Source organism: Chlorocebus sabaeus, chromosome 12 (assembly GCF_047675955.1).
Source record: "Chlorocebus sabaeus isolate Y175 chromosome 12, mChlSab1.0.hap1, whole genome shotgun sequence".
Taxonomy (NCBI): Eukaryota; Metazoa; Chordata; class Mammalia; order Primates; family Cercopithecidae; genus Chlorocebus; species Chlorocebus sabaeus.
This window is the reverse complement of record NC_132915.1, coordinates 110,921,495-110,939,342: the sequence shown is the minus strand read 5'-3', so window position 1 is coordinate 110,939,342 and position 17,848 is coordinate 110,921,495. Positions and strand designations below refer to the sequence as shown.

Below are 17,848 nucleotides of genomic sequence, written 5' to 3'. Positions count from 1 at the left end.
CCGAAAAGGCTCCATCCGTCCTGCTTCCAGCAGCTTCGTGATCGACTGCGGAAACTGAGCCTCAGAGAGTGAAACCACTTAACTCGGAGGTGTCGGAGTGGAGAGAGCCCCACCCCATCTGAGCACAGAGCTCTTTCCATGACCACCGCCCCAGCGACGCTCCAGGACGCCACGAGCGTAAGGCAGTGGGACCAGCAGAAATGCCTGTTAGCCGAAGGCTTTCTCAGGAAGTCGGGAGCCAGTGCTCCACACTGTGGAGGGGCGTTGGCCCAGACCCCCTCAGGGGCCTGACTCCCCTGGCCTCTGTTAAGAGTATGGATTGCCGACAGCCCACAGCTGAGTTCCTTGCCTAAACTGCCTTTTACTGGAGGTTAGGCCCATTCCCTGCTCAAGGGCAGCCCACACCCAAGGACGGGTCGGAAAGAAGGTCCTGTCCCTTTTCCTGAATGTGGGACAACTCAGAAAGGCGGTCCCTGCTTCCGAGTCCTGCGGTCGGGGGGCTCCGTGAGGCCTCCACATAAACTGCATGCACCTGTGCCCCCGCCCGCTGCCCTCGCCCCCCACAGGCCTTGTTGGCAGAAAACCTGGAGCCTCGGAGTCAGCTCCCAGGGACCCTGACATAAACACTGCACTCCTAGACACTTCTCCCTGCAGACAGGGGTCAGCAGGGCCCAGGCTCGGGGCCCAGGGGTTCAGGAAGTAGGGGTGCTTGTAGGAGCATGTCCCAAAACGACACAAGAGGAGGAGGGGCATCTTGGGGCCAGGTGCCGCCCCTCACTGATGCCATCCTGGACTCTTCCCTCTCCTGCAGAGGGAATGCACATGCCCAGGCCCAGAGGAAGCCACGGAGGGTCACCCCAAGGGGGCTGTGATGGAAGAGGGAGGAAGCAGCCTGGGGACTGAGGGGCTGGAGGCAGGAGGGCAGGGCGGCTGGCACAGGACAAGCCAGTCTAGACAGGGAGTTTGGATCCTTCCCAAGGAGAATGGGGAAGCATAGAGCGTTTTAAGAGGAGAAGACCATATCACACTTGCATCCTGGAAAGCTCTCTTACTTCAGTGTTGAGAATCGCTTAGAGGCACAAGAGGTGGGGCCCGAGTCAGAGGCAGCTATGGTTTCCAGTGAGAGGGGAAATGGGTGGAATGCCTTCCAGGACACAGTAGAGAAGGAGTCAGCTGGGACTCGCCGGCAGCAAGGGCAGTGGTGCCCAGGACCCCGCCCAGGCTGTGCCTCTCATCATTTGAAGGTCTTTCCCTTGGGCACCGTCAGCTGCAGAGTGCGCCTCCAGCCAGGCATCACACAGCCCCTCCAGCTCCCCCGCGAGGTAGGCACTGCGGCCCTGCCTGTTCCCAGACGTGGTGTATTAGTCCGTTCCCACACTGCTATGAAGACATATGCGAGACTGGGTAATTTATAAAGAAAAGAGGTTTGATCGGCTCACAGTTCCGCACGCCTGGGGAGGCCTCAGGAAACTTACAATCATGGCAGAAGGTACCACTTCACAGAGTGGCAGGACAGAGAATGTGTCCCGGGAAAAGCAGGGAAGCCCCTTAGAAAACCATCAGATTTCGTGAGAATTGACTCACTATCAAAATGACAGTATGGTTCAATGACCTCCACCTGGTCCCGCCCTTGATGTGTGGGGACTATTACAATTCAAGGTGAGATTTGGGTGGGGACACACAGCCAAACCATATCACATGGGAACCATGGCCCCCAGCACTCAGGAGCCTGTGTAGGGCCTCTCACAGGGAGCAGAAGACAGAGTCTATCCAGGAACCTCTCTTGGATGTTGTTTTCCATACCATCACCTCCTTCTTATGGTCTCACACATGGCAACCACCCGCCCCCCATTCTCCTGGCCCTTGGCACTAACTCCCCTGTGAGGGAGGCAAAGGCCACACTTCCCATTTCAGAGATAAAGAAACTGAGGCCTTGAGATGGGACTGATTTGTCTCAGGTAGGAAACCAGCGCGTCTGCCCAGGTCTGGCAAGAGCCCCTGCGAGTGACCTATAAGATTCAGATGGCGTGTTCTTCCCTTGGAGAAGCAGGGCTGCCTGCTGGTTAATACACCTTAACCATACTTCCTGGCCCACTTACGTCAAGCCTCATCAAAAATCCCCATTCTTGGGGCCCTGGGGACCCCCTTCCTGAGCAGGGTGCTAAGAGATTTCATGGATTCACTGTCTCATCCATCCCCTCACCATGGCCACGCAGTGGGAGCCGACAGACACCGAAGACCTCGAGCATTAGGTGGCTTTGGGGAAGTCAGTCTGCAGTTTGAACCGGGTCCCCCAAGTGCAGGGAGCTCCCCTTGACTTTTGGGCTTCACTGTGGGATGCACATTTGCATGCACCCTGGCCCCCAGGCAGACCCTGAGAATACACAGCTGCTCATCTCAGGCAAGGCCTGGGACTATTTGACGTCATGCGAGCACACCCTCCACCTCTCAGGGCAGCGTTCAGGTGGGAAAAGGATGCCCTGATCGTCGACCGAAACAGCCAAGCTTCACTTGTTAAACATTCTAGTCTTGAGCCATGCCATCTGCATTATGGTCCTTGCATCCGAGTCCTGAAGCTGCCATAAGAAAATACCACAAACAGGGAGGCTTAAAACAGCAGAAAAGTTTCTCTCCCGGTTCTGGAGGCCAGAGGCTCAAGACCAAGATGTCACAGGGCCACGTGCCTCAGAGGCTCCTCCTGCCTGCTCTGGTCCTGGAGGCTCCAGGCCTTCCTCAGCGTGGCTCCAATCTCTGCCTTCATTTCGCAGCACCTGTCTTCAGGGCATGCTGTTGTTTTGACCTCCTCTGCCTCCATCTTACAAGGACACCGGGGATGGTATTTAGGGCCAGGCCAGCCTGGCTAATCCAGGAGGATGTCCTCATCTCAGGTTCTTAAGCTATTTGCATCTGCACGGACCCTTTTCCAAATAAGGCCATCTTCACGGGTTTGGGGGCTAGGACACGGGAGTATATTTTGGGAGCCACCTTTCAACCCTGTATTAGTCAGAGTTCTCTAGAGGGACAACACTAATAGGGTAACTGTACATAAGGGGATTTTATTAAGGAGAATTGACTCACGCGATCACAAGGTGAAGTCCCGCCATAGGCCATCTGCAAGCTGAGGAGCCAGGAAGCCAGCGTGAGTCCCAAAACCTCAAAAGTAGGGAAGCCGACAGTGCAGCCTTCAGTCTGTGGCCGAAGGCTCAAGAGCCCCTGGCAAACCACTGGTGTGAGTCCAAGAGTCCAAAAGCTGAAGAACCTGGAGTCTAATGTTCAAGGGCAGGAAGCATCCAGCACGGAGGATAGATGGAGGCCGGAAGACTCAGCCAGTCTAGTCCTTCCGTGTTCTTCTCCCTGCTTTATTCTGGTCACGCTGGCAGCTGAGATGCTGCCCACCTGGGTTGAGGGTGGGTCGGCCTCTCCCTGTCCACCGACTCAAATGTGAATCTCCTTTGGCAGCCCCCTCACAGACACATCCAGGAACAGTACTTTGCATCCTTCAATCCGATCCAGTTGACACTCAGTATTAACCATCACAACCCACTACATTCCGGGACACAATAAAATAGGCCCGTGTACCCCACATCCTCCTGTGCTCTCCAGCTTTGGAGGGTGAGAAGACAGTGGGGTGGAGACAGCCATGGTTTGGAGCAACGGGGGTAAATGGTGCCTGCTGTGCAGCTGAGTGTCGGGGGCAGAAACCTGTCCCCAACAGGAGGGTTAAAGCTGGCAAGGACACACGGGGAGCTCGGTCAGAGGCTGCGTGTGGTGGCGCAGTGCTTATGCGAGACACACGCCGTCTGGGGCTGTTATTTTTTCCAGCAGGCTCTAGTTTTATTTGTTTTGATTTTTAGCATTAAACCAATGTTTTTAATGGAAATATCTCCCAGATTAGATTTTCTTCCACAAGAGGAAGTGAAAAGGGATATAGAATTTAAAACGACTCTCAAACTGGAATCGAACCCAGAAGCCGTATGTATTCCGCCCTCAAAATCTTTGAGCCTGGTCCGCAAGCTGAGCCTCCAGAGGGTTCTTGGGCCACAGAGAAGTAGGAGGAGGAGACAGAGGAAGAGTCCACACAGGAGGCGAACACTCAGGCTCGGAACCCTAGAAGCAGACTGAGGGCCACAGCGCCCAGGAGGAGGAGCCACATAGGAGGAGGTGAGCACTCAGGCTTAGAGCCCTGGAAGCAGGCTGAAGGCCACAGCGCCCAGGTGAAGGAGCCAGGACTCCCCCCCAGCCCATTCCTCCCGGGTGCTGGCTCTTTCACTTCCACCTTCCAGCAAAAACAGGGCTGATCAGATGCCCAGGGCCTGGCAGGGGCACAGGACAGGAGCGTGGGCAGGGAAGCTCGGCCGTGGCAGGCCAACAGTGGCTCCTGAAGAGAGGCCCACACCCACGCCCCAAACCCCGGGATGTGATCTTATTTGAGAAAAGCGTCTGTGCGGGTGCGATTAGGTTAAGGACTGTAGGATGAGGCTGTCCTCCTGTGTTTGCCACGTGGGCCCTAATCACCACCCCCAGTGTCCTTATAAGAGAGAGGCAGAGAAGATTAAACACCAAACAGGAGAAGAGCCGTGTGAAGACAGAGGCAGAGGCTGGAGCATGGCGGCCACAAGCCAAGGAGCACCTGGAGTCCCCAGAGCTGGAGAAGGCAGGAGGGTGCTCCCCTGGAGCCTCTGGGAGTGCAGCCCTGCCAATGCCCTGGCTGTAGACTCTGGGCTCCGGTGCTGAGGGAAGAGATCCGTCTCCAGCCTTCGAGGTTGTGCTCCTTCCTTCCTGTGGTGGCTGCAGGACTCACCCACGCAGCCTTCTGAGCTCAGGGCTGAGTGGGCAGGTCCACAGTATGGGGCACCTGGAAGGGCTGGGACAGCGCCAGCAGGGGAGGGGCTGGGGGCGGGAAATGCCAGGCGGCAGGTCGGGCAACCTGTGCCAAGACCCCTGTGCGACTGGGCCAGGGACTTGGCCCTCGGCATCTCTCCCGTGCCTGGCCAGTGAGGCTGACCAAAGAGAAGGCACCAGGCCTGGGCCAGCCCCAGACAGGCTGGAGACAGAGGGCCAGCCAGGGAGGCCAACATGTCTGCTGTGGCCACTCCGGGCCGGACTCCTGGAAGAGGAGGATGGGTTCAGAGGCAGGAGCAGGCAGGCTGCCCACCCCGTCCAGACAGGGAGCGGGTCACACCCATGAGCCATTTTCCTGCCAGGCGCAGGGCTGGGAATTCTCATGGATGCAGGGTAGGCCCTGCCCGGGATGCCATTCAAACACTGGGGCAGCGACTCACAGACCGAAGTGCCCCAGCTGAGCTGCAGGAGCAATCCCACCACGTCACAGCAGCCTGGGGCTTCTGCAGCCAGAAGCGTGAGATGGGCAGGGGTCCGCAGAGGAGCTGCAGGGGAGTGGGCCTGGGGGTGATGTACAGGGTGAGCGGCAGGAGCCTGTGCAGCCCCCATCCGAGGGGCACAGGGGCGGCTCACCCACGTCAGCATCAGCCGAGGCAGCTATGAGGCGTGAATTTCTGGTGAGGGCGAAGGGACGTTCTCTTCTGATTGCTTCTATTTGGCTGGGGGTGGGGGTGGACAGGAAGGGAAAGAAAGGCAGGGCATGGTCCTCCAGGGAACGACCAAGGAAGGGGGGCCGTGCTTACTTCACTTGAGTGACCATGAGCTTCAGTGGAGACGGTCACTCGGCTGTGTGCCCTCCTCCAGCCACACGTGTCCTCATGGGGTTGTGCTGAATGGACAGAGGTTGAGGGCCAATCAGAGGCCACTGACATGAGTGTGGCGCATGTGTTTGTCTCTGAGTACAATGTGTGGAAAGGGTCAGTGTGCCCCATAGATGTTCAAACGGAAGGCACAGCCATAGCTGATTAGAATCGTGTTGCTGTTCGCATCCATTCTGCTTAAATAACCTTGAGGGAGAACTATTTGCTCCAAGTCTTGTGTAAATTCCTAGGAAGAGAAATTTCTTACATGTCTCTGCCTTCTATGTCCCTGACATATCCTACTAAGTACCGTGTCCCCGACATATCCTACTGAATACCGTGTCCCCGACATGTCCTACTGAATACCGTGTCCCCGACATAGCCTACTGAATACCGTGTCCCCGACATAGCCTACTGAATACCGTGTCCCCGACATAGCCTACTGAATACCGTGTCCCCGACTTGTCCTACTGAATACCGTGTCCCCGACATAGCCTACTGAATACCGTGTCCCCGACATAGCCTACTGAATACCGTGTCCCCGACATGTCCTACTGAATACCGTGTCCCCGACATATCCTACTGAATACCGTGTCCCCGACATGTCCTACTGAATACCGTGTCCCCGACATATCCTACTGAATACCGTGTCCCCGACATGTCCTACTGAATACCGTGTCCCCGACTTGTCCTACTGAATACCGTGTCCCCGACATAGCCTACTGAATACCGTGTCCCCGACATAGCCTACTGAATACCGTGTCCCCGACATGTCCTACTGAATACCGTGTCCCCGACATAGCCTACTGAATACCGTGTCCCCAACTTGTCCTACTGAATACCGTGTCCCCGACTTGTCCTACTGAATACCGTGTCCCCTACATGTCCTACTGAATACCGTGTCCCCGACATGTCCTACTGAATACCGTGTCCCCGACATAGCCTACTGAATACCGTGTCCCCGACATAGCCTACTGAATACCGTGTCCCCGACATAGCCTACTGAATACCGTGTCCCCGACATAGCCTACTGAATACCGTGTCCCCGACATAGCCTACTGAATACCGTGTCCCCGACATAGCCTACTGAATACCGTGTCCCCGACTTGTCCTACTGAATACCGTGTCCCCGACATAGCCTACTGAATACCGTGTCCCCGACATGTCCTACTGAATACCGTGTCCCCGACATGTCCTACTGAATACCGTGTCCCCGACATAGCCTACTGAATACCGTGTCCCCGACTTGTCCTACTGAATACCGTGTCCCCGACTTGTCCTACTGAATACCGTGTCCCCGACATGTCCTACTGAATACCGTGTCCCCGACATAGCCTACTGAATACCGTGTCCCCGACATAGCCTACTGAATACCGTGTCCCCGACATAGCCTACTGAATACCGTGTCCCCGACATAGCCTACTGAATACCGTGTCCCCGACATATCCTACTGAATACCGTGTCCCCGACATAGCCTACTGAATACCGTGTCCCCGACTTGTCCTACTGAATACCGTGTCCCCGACATAGCCTACTGAATACCGTGTCCCCGACATGTCCTACTGAATACCGTGTCCCCGACTTGTCCTACTGAATACCGTGTCCCCGACATAGCCTACTGAATACCGTGTCCCCGACTTGTCCTACTGAATACCGTGTCCCCGACATGTCCTACTGAATACCGTGTCCCCGACATAGCCTACTGAATACCGTGTCCCCGACATAGCCTACTGAATACCGTGTCCCCGACTTGTCCTACTGAATACCGTGTCCCCGACTTGTCCTACTGAATACCGTGTCCCCGACATGTCCTACTGAATACCGTGTCCCCGACATATCCTACTGAATACCGTGTCCCCGACATAGCCTACTGAATACGGTGTCCCTGACATATCCTACTGAATACCATGTGGAGTGGGTTGAAGGGTGGCCCCCAAAACAACAGGTCCACATCTAACTGGAAACTGTGGCTGGGGCCTTACTGGAAAAATGAGTCTTTGCAGATGGAGATAAGTTAAGGGTCTTGAGATGAGATCATTCTGGGTTATCCAGATGGGCCTTAAATCCAATGACAAGTGTCCTCATAGGAGACACGTAGCGGAGACACTGGGAGAAGAGGAGGGCTGGTGTGAAGACGGAGGCAGAGGCTGGAGCAACGCGGCCACAAGCCAAGGAAAACTTGGGGCCACTGGGAGTTGGAGGAGGCAGGCAGGCCTCCCCGGGGGGGCTCTGGAGGGCAGCAGCCTTGCTGACGTCTGGATTTCATACCTCGGGCCTCTGGAACTATGGGAGAGTACATCTGTGTTGTTTGAAGTCCCCTCGTTTGTGGCATATTGTGCAGAACACTAACATGCTGTTTAATGTAGGTTTTCCCACTTCCCCATCTACAGACCCAAAGCTCAATGCTGTAAGAGCTGGGCGGGGTTCCCACCAGGGGTGAGATGGTGACGTGGCGTCCACCCGCCTGTCAACACCCCACTCTCCTCTGCACAGTAGCTGCCGCAGTCTTTCTGCTCCAGGGTGCAGCTGTCTGAGGTACCTGCGCTGTGAGCGGACCACCCATCCTCAGCGTCTCAGACGTGCCCACCCACCTGCCTGAGCTCAGAAAGTGCCATCTGTGCAGCCCGAGTGTGCCATGGGCTTCCACTCCGCGTTCACGTCTCACCTCTCGGCTTAGGAAAACCCGCGCCTCACGCCAAGGAACATGAAGCAGAATGTTGTGCAGCGTTAATGAGACTGTGGGCCTGGGCATCTCCCGGCTGCTGCCCCCTGGGGAGGCACTTCCATTCACCAGGGCGCCCCGCCAAAGCCCCTGCCCGATGAGGAATTTTCCCCGCTTTGAAGCTGGTGGGCCTGTGCCAGTTTGGAACACGGGGATCCAGCTCCTTGCGGGAGAATAAAAGCAACTTGCAGACAGTAAATGCTGGCAGAGATTCGGTTCTCTTTATTTTTGTCAACAAGGAGCTTTGTTTTAATGGGAACCAGCAGATTTTCCACTCCTGCAGGTCTCAACAGCAGCAGCCTGTCTTCCACCCCAGGTGGGACAGCTGCGAATCTGGGGACGGTGGGGATAGAGGGAAGGATGGGGAAAGAGGGAGTGTGTCCTAGGGAGAAGGGGCCTCAGCAGCTGCAGGGCCGCTCCCGTCTCTCTCCTGGCCTTCTGCCCCATCCTGCACATCACCCTCCAGCTCGCTGGACCTCCGCTTCGGGCATCTGATGCCACTGTCCCCAATTGCAGTCTCCTCTTTGTGAACCAACCTCAGGGTGGGACGCTGACTCCTTTCCCTCCCTTGTAAGGAGGAGGGTTAAGGAACAGAAATGCTTCCTGCAAGATGATCACATATCTTAGCCAAAGTACTTAGCCTCTCTGTGCCCCGTTTTCCTCATCTGTAAACTGGGGAACCTCAAAGCATTGTCATGAGGCTTCCGTGAGATAATGAGTGCCCTTATCACCTGGCCTGCAGAAGCAGCTGGATTTACACGTGCTAATATCAATCAGGCTTCAGCCTGCATAGGGAGAGCTGATCGGAGAGACTGTTGGTTGTGTGTGTGTTTCTGACCCAGCCAGGGTGCAAACCTCAGACACTTACAGGCCTGGAGGCTGTTAACAGTCCCACAGCTGGACCGGGCTGCCCGGGATGCCCCTCTCCTTTCCTCTGTAGACCTTGAGGCCCTGGCAGCCCTCACCTTGACCCTGATCCACTGCTTCACCTGAGGTTGGTCCACCTTCCTGGCCTTAGGAAAGGTCCAGGTGTTCCGGCTTGCTGCAGCCGCCAGTGCATGTCTCTTCCGAAGTCTGTGTTAAAATCTGCCTTGGCCAGAGAGCTTACACCACAGAAATGGGCAGATGCAGCAAATTAAGGCCTTTTCCCTGAAGAGTGAGTCAGTCATTAAGCACCCGGCAGCACCCACTGGTTCCACCCCAGTGGGCTCCTGCTGACGTTGGCCTGCCCTCCTAGGGGCCCGGGGTTCCTTCCCTGCACCCTCCCAGTGATGTGGCAGGCCCTCGGGGGAGGATGGGAAGTTCAATCATCCCGTTATCCATTTTAAAAGCCCGGATTTCCTGTGGGGTGGCCATCTGCCTTCTTAAGAAGCTGTCTTTCCTGAACAGCGGCCTGCAGATATTTGCACGGCCGTCACGGGGAGCAGGATTATTCCATATGGGCCGGGAGGGGAGAGGGAACATCGCCACGTGGATGTTCAGAGAAGCAGTTTTGCTTTCGCTCTGCATGTGTCATGGGGTCACAAAGGCCCTTCCCAGGCCCGTTTCTCTTTTCTGAAGACCCCTCAAAACTCCACTCACTTAAAGAGTACGGAGATACTGCCGCTGCAGAGCCCCTGCTGTGTCCATTTACCAAGGGCACCTATCCCCATCCCTGCTTCTGTCACCCAGCGGCCCTCCCCCCTGGGAAAGAAGAATACACGCCCAGCTCTTGACACAGACCGGGTGAGAATTCAATGTCTGGCCATCAGTACATACCAGGCCCACGTTCGCATCGAATCATAGAACTACTGGGAAGATTCTCAGAGGTGTCATGTTAACTTTCAGCAAGGCCCCCCGCCTGCCGAAAGGAAGCCGATTTCTTCATCAAAGCCCCCAGCTGAGGCTTCCTGAGTGGGGACGCCGTCCCTGCCTGCATGGGGTCCGGAGCTGCTTTGGTAAATGACCAAACTGTCGGTCTGCATTGAGACCGGCAACTGCACAGCCTGGATACAAAACATGCTGTTTTGTTTGTTTTGTTTACCTTTGAAACAAATTAAAACAATTAAGACTGGATTTAAAACTGGGTTGACTGACAGTCTTTTGGGGGTGGGTGCCTGAAGATGAATCGTGAGTTAATGTCACAGGAAAAGGTTGGGTCTAATCTGGGGAATGTAAGTATTTCGCTTCCATGTTGTTTCGGTTTATGCAGTGCTTTCAGACAGGTTCACGAGGAAAGTACGTGCAGCACAGGGAAGCCACAGGTGGGTCCAGCGCAGCGCTGTGTGGGGCGAAGCTGAGAGGAGAGCTCACGGCTCCTGGCCACTGCCTCCGTCTTCGCTCCCACGTAGAATGGCGACTTTTCCCTTTCAAAAATGATAGCGTAGTTCAGTTAATTCCGCAAGTGGAGTGTCACATCTGCCGGGCGCTCATGGTTACTCGAGACTCCAATTGCGGTCTGAAATTGCCGCGGTCCTGGGAACGCGAATGCTGTGAGGTTGGAAGCTTGCGGGAGGAAATCTCCACGCCGAAGTTTGGACCACGCCTTCCCAGCTCCGCGGCCACGTTCCATGTCTGTCTTTGCGCCCTAACACCTTCAGTGGTTAGGGAACTAACCAGCTCTCCCCTGAGCCTAGACCTCTTATTGGCTTGATTTGGGGTCAGAGAAAATCGGGCTTCTCGTTGAGAAGGAACCTGTAGGCTTCTGTTCACACATACAAGTAGGTGTGGATTTGAGAGGCTGCTGGACCTGTGTGAAGAAGCAGAGTCAGGAGGGCCTGGGGGTCCATTTATTGCCGAATCCAAATGACTGACCTACTTTCCCTCCTTCTCTTTGGAATGAGACTGACTCTCCAGAAAGGCTGTGCCCCGTCCACTGTACCCTCCAGGCTGCATGACTCAATCGCAGGAAACTCAGTCCCTCCCAGTGATGAGCAATGGTGCTGGCGGGTGGGTGTCTGGAGGGACTGAGACAGCTCCCCTCCTCTGCAGAGAGACTGTTTTCAATGACCAGAGTGTGGGGAGGTCAACAGACATGCCTCACACCCCAGCCCCACAGGCAGGGCCAGCTGGTGACTCAGGGGCATGCAGGCGTGCAGAACTTCAGGTAGGCGGTGGGCCCTGAGCTGCAGAGGCTGGGGCAAGCGAGTGCGGGACCCAGGAAGAGGCACCCCGTCGGGCAGTGTTTGAGTAGAGTGCCAGAAGGTAAGCTGGGATGGTGTTGGCCTTTCTGAGGCAACATGGTGGCTGCTATGGGCTTCCGGAATGTTCTGGTGACTTCTGGAACATCTACCAGTCCCCTTGCACATAGATGCTGCAAGAGGCAGACCAGATGGCTGGTGGATTTTCCCATTTCTTCTTACAAAAGCTAAATATTTTGTTGTTGTTGCTGTTGTTCTGAAGAAAGAATCTCAGAGAATTTGAATGCCACATAAAGTAGAGCTGAAGCTGACTATATTCTTCCTACATTGCAGTGGAGGTCAGCAAACAGCTGGAGAGACCGATGAACAAACCCTTGCACGTCAGTCCTGGCCAGTCACGTGACCTTGGGCAATTTATATCCCCTCTGAACTTCAGCTCCTCCTCCCTGGGCTCCGGTGAGGATGAAGGCGAACAAGTCACGCTGTGAGTGTCTCCCGTGCCGGGCATGGAGCAGCTCTGCGAATCTCAGCTGTCAAATGTAGACCTGACCCTTGTTCAGTGCTGCCTGAGGCCAGGGGCGTTGCCAGCTCGGCTGTTCTGCAACTGCACTGTGCAATGTGGTAACCGCTGGCCAGACGTGGTTACTTAAATATTCATTTAAAAGTCATTAAAATTAAACAACATTTAAATTCATTTCTCCGTCGTAAGAGCCACATTTCAAGTGTCAATGGCCACATGTACGTAGTGGTTACCAATCGCCCGGCCCACATGTAGGATGTTTCCACCGGTGCAGAGTTCTGTTGGACTTCGGATGGCATCGGTCTGGAATCTTGGGGGACCCACAGTCAGCTGGGACACTGGCCAAAACTGCAGACCCCTGCACTGCCCTCTACAGATTCTATTCAGTGGAGTCCCGGTGATGGTCCCCAGAGTGCCAGGACCAGACGCAGAGCCACGCCCGCCACGCTGACAGCTGCTTCCCCTGAGTGACACACGGAATCAAGAGGCACATTGATGGATGAAACAACTGAGGCCCAGAAACCTGCTGAGGCTCCACAGCCAGGGAGGGAACTGCCCATTAGGCAGGGGTGGAGACGGAGGGCATTTGCTCCTCCTTTTTTTTTTTTTCTTTTTTTTTTGAGACCGAGTGTCGCTCAGTCACCCAGGCTGGAGTGCAGTGACGCAATCTTGGCTCACTGCAAGCTCCGCCTCCCGGGTTCACGCCATTCTCCTGCCTCAGCCTCCCGAGTAGCTGGGACTACAGGCGCCCGCCACCTCGCCCGGCTAGTTTTTTGTATTTTTTAGTAGAGACGGGGTTTCACCGTGTTAGCCAGGATGGTCTTGATCTCCTGACCTCGTGATCTGCCCGCCTCGGCCTCCCAAAGTGCTGGGATTAAAGGCGTGAGCCACCGCGCCCGGCCTGCTCCTCTTATGAGTAGCCTCAGCCCCCATGCTTGCTAGGGGACAGGGACTGGCACCCTTGACTCATTGGTCTCCCCAGATTACCATGTGCTGCATTCTGGACACACAGCATGGTAGGGTCGGGCGTTTCAGTGTGAAGCCCAGTGACGCCGGAACACAGGACCTGTCACAGACCCAGTGTGCTAGCCCAGTCCACCGAAAACCATCCCTGGCCCTCCAGAACATCTGAATGGAAATGATTTCCAAATGGAGGGAACTGGCAAGGGAGCCAAGAGCCCGTTTCTTGCAAATGAATCATGTAGGGCTGGCTCCAGCCAGGCCCCGGGTTTGTACAGGACTGATGCTTGTTTCTGTTCATTTAGAGCCACAGTCAGTTCTGGATTCGCTCGAGTTCTGGAAAATTCATCAGCGTGGCCCAGAGGAGGGCTCTGAATGCGCGTCTGTTGGACTGTGCGGCCGCCACGGCCGTTCTGCAACCTGCAGAGCCTCTTCCTGCGGCCCTGCGCATCCTCCCAGGCCACCATTGCCAAAGAACTTTTCCAGTTAACTCGGGCCCAAGGCAGTCTGCAGTCCCAAATCAGTCCTTCACATGACTGTAAGCAGATACCACGCCATGCCGGATGGTTCCGTGTCCCCATTCAGTCACCAGATCTCCGAAGTGCACCAGCTTTAGCCAGCTTGGCCGCTAGCACTGCAGTGACAAAGGGGGACAAAGCACAGCCCCTGCCTTTGCAGAGTTCCAGTTTGGTGGCAGTGACACCCTTGTCAGCAGCTGGCTACAGCCCACTGGAGACGTCCCATACAAAGCCCATACAAAGTGGTGTGCGTGCTGGAGAAGCTGCGATGAATCCTGTGGGAGCAAGAGGAAGGCAGGGAGAGACGGGTAGAGAGAGGAGGGATAGAAGAGAAAGAGGAGAGGGGAGGAAGGAGACAGGGATGGAGACAGAGAGGAAGGCAGGGAGAGAGGGGCAGAGAGGAAGGAAAGAAGAGAAAGAGGAGGGGGGAGGAAGGAGATAGGGATGGAGACAGGGAGGAAGGCAGGGAGAGAGGGGCAGAGAGAGGAGGGAAAGAAGAGAAAGAGGAGAGGGGAGGAAAGAGACAGGGGTGGAGACAGGGAGGAAGGCAGGGAGAGAGGGGCAGAGAGGAGGGAAAGAAGAGAGGAGGGGGTAGGAAGGAGACAGGGATGGAGGCAGGGAGGAAAGCAGGGAGAGAGGAGCAGAGAGAGAAGGGAAAAAAGAGAAAGGAGGGAGGAGGGGAAAGGAAGGAGACAGGAATGGAAGCAGGGAGGAAGGCAGGGAGAGAGGGGCAGAGAGAGGAGGGAAAGAGAAGAGAAAAAGGAGGGGGAAGGAAAGAGACAGGGATGAAGGAAGGGAGGAAGGCAGGGGGGAAGGGTCAAAAAAGGAAGAAGGAAGGGAATGGGAGAAGGAGAAAGAGGAGGGGATGGAGAGGAGGAAGGAATGATGGAAAGGAGGGAGAGAAGGATGGAGGACAGGAAAGGAGGGAGGTGAGAAAGAGGGCTTTGCGGAGGAAGAAGTACCTGTGCTGAATGAGGTGACAGGATTAAAGGATACATGGAAGCTCAAACTTTGAACAAAGCACAGGAGCCCCTTCCAGGGAGTTGCCCCCTCTGGGGAATTGCCCCTTCCAGGGAGCTGCACCTCCCAGGAGGTTGTGTGTGGGTCATCGGAGGATGGAGAGGCATGGAAGGCAATGGTGGGCAGCCGGGCTGCTAATCACCAAGGGCCTTGTCTGCTGTCACTGGTGTGATTTTTGTCCAGAATTGTCATTAAAATGAATTAAAAGCTCAAGCCAGTTTTTTCTGTGTAGCCCCTGCTCCTCAATGTGGGGTGTGGAGCCTGGCACATGGGTGCCCTGAGGGGGACCCCAAAAGACTCAGGGCTCTCAGACCGATGCAGAACTATCTGTGAATCCAGCTGAATATACAGCGACCCCAGTGCCCCTGTGCAGCCGGCCTGCCTGGGGACAGCTCTCCTCCTTACCACACACTCAATCTCGCCAGGTCCAGCTGCATCCCCCATCTCTGCAGCGGGTCTGCCCCGAGGAGTCACACACAGGTGAGAACTGTGTGAATTTAGGGCGAGGCAGTGCAACCTCAGCACTACCGACATCTGGAGCCGAGTCGCTTTCTGTCGTGGGAGCTGCCCTGTGCGTTGCAGGATGTGGAACGGCACCTCCAACCTCTGCCCATTAGACGTGGGTAGCATCCCCTCCGCCATGTGCCATACAAAAGCATCCCCAGACGTGGCCACGTGGCCCCTGGGGGACAGAATTGCCCTTGATTGAGAACCACGAATATGCATGGATCTGGGGGGTCCTGGACTGGACCTTCCGGCAGCCACGGGGCAGATGCCCTGTGCCAGCCCCTTCCCGAGGGAGGGGGGCCTCAATCAGCAGATACTCACAGGGCACACACCCTTAAAGGTTCAGATCCTTGATCTGGAAACAGCAGAAACTCTCTCTGTAAAGGGTTAGCCAGCACATACTTTGGCCACACAGGCACAAGCACTGGGGCGAATTTGGCTGGTGGCCCCTGTGGGCCTCTCCTTCTGCCCACGCGTCAGTGGGATCGTCCAGAGGCATGAGCCATAAGTGGTATCCTTGACGGGCGTCCAGCCGCCCCGACCCTACACCTGTGCCCTGCTGCCCCCTCCCACCTTGGATCACACACCCGGACCCTGGAAGGGGCCAGCCCGGTTGGCCTCTGACCTGAGGCACACTTGAAGCTCCGGATCTCTTCCTGGTCAGGGTGGGGAGTGTCTGGTGAGGAGGGGAAAGAGATTGACATTAGCAGGAAAGAGTGGGATTAATTACTGCCCCGAGTTAATCCCACTCTGGGGGAAAGCCATCAGAATGTGACAGCAGGGGCAGGAAAAGCCCAGGGCAGGTGGCTTATCAGAACCTGGCCACTCCACGTATCTGGCGGGAGGAAAGATAACTCCATTGTCAGGGGCACGGAGGTCCTCCAGCGCCTGTCTCAGCAGCCGTGTGGTCGGCCCCAACACACACAGCTGGCCTGGGACACCTTCTCCCCGAAAGCAGTCTACCCCCAGGGACCAGGCTGCCCTATTTATAGCTCTGCCTAAACCTTCTCAAGATGGCAATTTCATGCCCACCCGTAAATCTCTCCTTCCAAACGGGTACTTGTAGGTCAGTGGAGATGAAGCCAAGAACCAAAATTGCTGGACTCCCTCTCGGGTTGCTGAGGCAGAGACACAATTAAGATCCCAGCAAGGCAGCGGCCTGGGCTTTGTCCGAGGCCAGGACACGTCAACTGTGGGCAAGGGTGAGGCCTGGCGGTCAGGTGGGTGAGCAGGGCACCGCCTCTCAGGGAGGACATGAGGGCAGCCTCTGAGAGCTCAGCTGGTCGAGCCAGGCCAGTCGCAGGCACTCGAGTGAAGGCCAGATGTCCTGGCCCAGCACCATTGTGTGTGTTTCTCTCTGGGCAAGGACCAGGTGCTGCCCCCTGATGTGCCACAGTTCCGCAGCCACACGCCCACCCCGAGGTGCACACAGCGGGCTGTTCCGCATCCTCCCAGCACTGTGGCCATACAGAGGCATGAGGCCTCTCACCCAGGATCCCCTGTCAGGCTAAAAGCTGGACGTGCCATGAAGATGCAGCCAGCACCCCCAACGTGGGTCATCCCAGAGGGGCCTGGAGACAGTGGGAACTCAGGCCAGGTGCCAGGTGTCAGCGCAGCCTGGACCGGAGGCCTGGCCAGGTACCTCCCGGTGGCCGGCTGGCTGGGAGACCGTGGGAGCGTCCATCAGCTCCTTTGGGCCCCAGTTCCCCCAACCATAAAGGGTACATTGGACTAGACAGGCCTGGGTCTCAAACGCAGTATCGCCAGCCAACCCTGCGCCGGGTCCTTCTCCCGTCGGCCCACAGTGCTGGAGAGGATATTATCCTCAGGAAGTTGACAGCACAGGGGGCAGGGGCGGGGCTTAGGCTCAGATAACTCCAGGCTCAAGCCCTGGCTCCCATCTGATCATCCACATGTACTTCCTGAGCCTGCAAATTCAGGTGGCCCCAGACCTCGGCAGAAGCAATCTAGACTCCTGCTGGGCCACGCACTGAGGGCCCCGTGGGCAGGCACCCAACTGCTGAGTGGCACAGCCACTTCTCCCGGCTCTGTCTCCTCTTGGCCTCCTCTCTTCTCCCCTGGGAAGGATTAGAGCCGGGTCTGGTCTTCATGAAGCGGCGCTTTTTCTAATCCTGGTGAGGTCAGAGGCGGAAAGCCTGATGTGATCGTCTATCTCTCCAGATGACAAGTTCCCTCCACCCCCCACACACCCAGGGTTTAGGCAGGAAGCCGCTGTTCACAGGCAGGGGACCCTCAGCTGAACAATATGAAGGGAGATCACCCCGGGACGCCCCCACCAGCTGGGAGACTCAGGATGTGGGCCTGTCCCATCCAAGCAGACTGCTTCTGTGATGGATAGACGTGGTCGCCACACATGGGTGTGGGGGCGAGGTGTGAGCTGTCACCCCCACGTCCCTGCACGGCCTCTGGGACCCCATCCTCTCAGCACCAAGCCCCCAAACCTCTGCCTGGAACTCACATCCTTGTCCTCTCTGACCCTGGTGTAGCCTATCATAGAGCCCCTGCCAGTCTTCACAGGCCACTCCTGCAGTTTACTGGGCTGACCACGCGCCCTGGGGACTCCAAGATGGCACCAGGCAGCCTCCACCTGCGAGAAGCCCCAAGTCTGGTCGAGGAGACAGACACGGGAATGGATCATTAGAGCCTACCAGGGTGGAGAAGGGCACCGTGGGAACAGGGGCTGGGTCTGGATCCACCCCCGAGGTTGCCTGGAGGGCCGGTGCAGTCCCACTGCCACGTGCCTGGAGTGCAGCAGCCCC

At 56.4% G+C, this 17,848-nt stretch overlaps 1 long non-coding RNA gene across 1 annotated transcript; it reads left to right on the top strand.

Moving 5' to 3' along the window:
• The first annotated feature begins 11,118 nt into the window (after positions 1 to 11,118).
• LOC103239665 (uncharacterized) lies at positions 11,119 to 12,237 on the top strand. Its single transcript, XR_499627.3, has 2 exons — positions 11,119 to 11,607; positions 11,877 to 12,237. It is a non-coding gene; the product is annotated as an uncharacterized lncRNA (long non-coding RNA).
• The last annotated feature ends 5,611 nt before the right edge of the window (positions 12,238 to 17,848 follow it).